This window comes from Chiloscyllium plagiosum, chromosome 1, assembly GCF_004010195.1.
Source record: "Chiloscyllium plagiosum isolate BGI_BamShark_2017 chromosome 1, ASM401019v2, whole genome shotgun sequence".
NCBI classification, from domain to species: Eukaryota; Metazoa; Chordata; class Chondrichthyes; order Orectolobiformes; family Hemiscylliidae; genus Chiloscyllium; species Chiloscyllium plagiosum.
This window is the reverse complement of record NC_057710.1, coordinates 115,783,957-115,787,380: the sequence shown is the minus strand read 5'-3', so window position 1 is coordinate 115,787,380 and position 3,424 is coordinate 115,783,957.

Genomic DNA, 3,424 nt, shown 5'->3' with positions numbered 1-3,424 from the left:
TTAACATAGTACTGCGGAGGAGCATGTCCTTTGTACACATGATGGTGTTTTGTACAATATGTCAAGGAAAGAAGAAGAAAGCAGGGCACCCTCGACTAGGTATTGCGCAATAAAGTATTATTTAATAATCTTATTGTGTGGAATCCACTGGGCAAGAGCAACCAGAAGATAATCAAATTATGCACTAAGGTAGAGAATGAAGAAGTTAAAATTAAAACTAGAGTCCTGAATCTAAGTAAAGGGAACTACAAAGATATGAGACATGTGTAGCCATTGAACTGTTGTGGAACCTTAGTAAGGGTTGGCAATGGTTAATATTTAAGGAATGCATGCAATTATTCATCCTTATCTGGTGCAAAGTTAAAACAGGAAAGGACACAACCATGGCTTACAAAAGAAATGAGGGGCACTTTGAGATCCAAAGAGAAGACACATAAAAAGGCCAATTTAAGGACTAATTCAGAATTCAGCAAAGCCGGACAAAAAGATTGATCATGGGGAAGGAATAGAGTATGAGAGTACACTTGTGCGAACATAAAAGCTGTAAAAACTTCAGTAAATATGTGAAGAAAGATAGATTAGTGAAGACAAATGCAGAAATTGATAAATTATAATGGAGAATAAAGGAATGTCAGAAGAACTGAACACATACCTTGGGTTCTGTCTTCACAAAAGAGAACACAAATAATTTCCCAGAAATGTTGAGAAATAAAGGGTCTAGTGAGAAGTTAGCTGCAGAAATTAATGACATTAAACACTGACAATTTCCTGTTTTCATTTTCTACATTTCATTGTACTCTGAAGCAGTTTCTACAATTGGCAGAATATGTAACCCCTACTTTTAAAAAAGAGGGAGAGAGAAAACAAAGAACTGTCAACCAAGTAGCCTAAAATCAGAAATGGAGAAAATTCTACAATCTATTACAAAATGTGATAATGGAACACTTGGAAAGTGTCAATGGAATGTGAAAAAGTCAGTAAAGGTTTATGAAAGGAAATCATGCTTAGCTATATTTTGAGGATGTGACTGATTGAATAGATAAGGAAGAAACAGTGGATGTTATATTTAGATTTCAAGACAGCTTTAGATATGGTCTCACATAAGAGGTTAGTGGGCAAAATGAAAGCACATAGAAGTGGAGTTTACAAAAAACTGGCACAGAGTGAGAATTGGTTGACATACCAGAAACAGAATGAGAATAAACATCAGTTCTGATGAATGGTCACTGGACCAGAAACATTAACTCTGATTTCTTTCCACAGATGCTGCCAGATCTGAAGTTTTCCAGCAATTTCTGTTTTTGTGCGTGAAAATAAATGGATTGTCTTCCAAGTAGATGGTGACTAGTGGTATACCTCAGGGATCAGTACTTGAACCTGACTTTATAAATAAATGATGTCAGAACCAAATGTAATATTTTAATGTTTGCTGACAATAAAAAAACTAGGTATGATGGAGAATTGTGAGGAGGATGTAAAATATTGCTGAAATGGTGATATATTGGGAAGCGTGGCTATACACAGAGGAACCTTGATTATCCGAAGGACTTGGAGTATTTCATTTGGTTAATCGAATGACAGATAACATAGTTAGCCAGGCATCTGGACCTTGCTACCTTGTTCGGATAATCCAAAATTCGATTAATTGAAAGCCGGATAATTGAGGTTCCTCTGTAAAGGAATCTGTTTGTCCTTGTACCCAGTCAATTAAACAGTTAGGTGGGAAAATGATATGTTATCCTTCATTGCAGGAGAATGCGAGTTCAGACATAGGGATGTCTCATTGCAGTTATATAGGGCCTTGTTAGATTGCATTTGGAGTTGTGCGCGCAATTTTGGTCTCCCTTCATAAGAAAGGATGTATTTGCCGTGGAGAGAGTGCAAAGATTCACTAAGCTGATATCAGGAATGGCAGAACTGTCTACTGACTGAGCCTGCACTCACTAGAGTTTAGAAGACTGAGTGGGGGAATCTGATTGAAATGTATACAATTCTGATAGGGCTTGATAGACTAGATGCAGGAAGGATGCTTTAATTGATTGTAGAATCTAGAACCAGAGGCTAGTCTTGGGATATGGGGATAGGCCAATTAGGACTGCAATGAAAAAACATTCCTTCACTCAGAGTGATTCAACTATGGAATTCACTATTACAGGAAGCTGTGGAGGCTGGATCATAATATATTCAAGAAAAAAAATTGATAATTTTTTGGTAGTAAAGGCATGCAGGAATATGTAGAAACAGCAGGAATATGACACTGAGATACAAAATCAGCCATGATCATATTAATGGCAGAGCAGGCTCTGAGGGCAGAGTGGCTTACTTCTGCTCTTAGTTTCTACATTAAGATGGTTGTTGTTTTTGGATATAAATCATTCCAGACTCAGGACATCTTTGCATCCTAGATTTAACCACCTTCAAGTGCTTCCTCAATGACCTCCCCTTCATCATGAGGTCAGAAGTGGGTTACTCACTTAAGATTGCACAATGTTCAGATCCATTTGTGATTCTTCGAATACTGTAGCGATTTGTATCTAAATGCAACAAAATCTGGACACTGTTCACAACTGGGTTGCTAAATAGCAAATAGTATCAAGCAATTTCCATCTTCAACATGGACTATCCAATCAAGACTCCTTGACATTCAATGGCATTACTATTGCTGAATCCTCACTATTAATCTTCTGAGGTTACCACTGATCAGAAACTGAACTGGAACAATCATACAAGGTCATTGACTACAAGAGCAGTTCAAAATTCAGAATTCTTCAGTGAGGATTTCACCTCCCATCTCCCCGTGCCTGCCAGCACCATTATGGCACAAGTCAGGAGTGTGGTGGAATACTTCCCACAGTTTGTGAGAAGGTTTGTAGCTCGGGTGCTCGTTGCTGTGGTTCTGTTCGCCGAGCTGGAATACTTCCCACTTCCATGGGTGGGTGCAACTCCAAAAACACTCAAAAAGTTTGATATCATTAAGAATGAGGCAATCCACATGATTGGTATCCTATCCACAATCATTCACTCCCTCCACAATTGATAAAGTGTTAACTGTGTATATCATCTAAAAAGATGCACTGCAACATTTCATCAAGGCTCCTTAGAGAACACCTTTCAAACTTGCAGCCTCTACTACCTGAAAGGATAGTTACAGTAGATGCACGGGAACACTACCATGTGCAAATTCTCCTCCATCATCTTGCTCATCATCCAGACTTGGAACCATATCTCTGTTCCTTCACTCCCAATGGGTTAAAATTCTGGAACTCTGTATCTAACAGCACTGCACATTCCCCTCCATTCGAAGCACTGCAGCAGTTCAAGGAGCCAAATCAAACCAAGAACAAAGTATTTTTTACTTGCATACAGACTCCATCTAGTGGCAATTGCACCCATTTTCACCTTAGCATAGATTTGGTTACATATA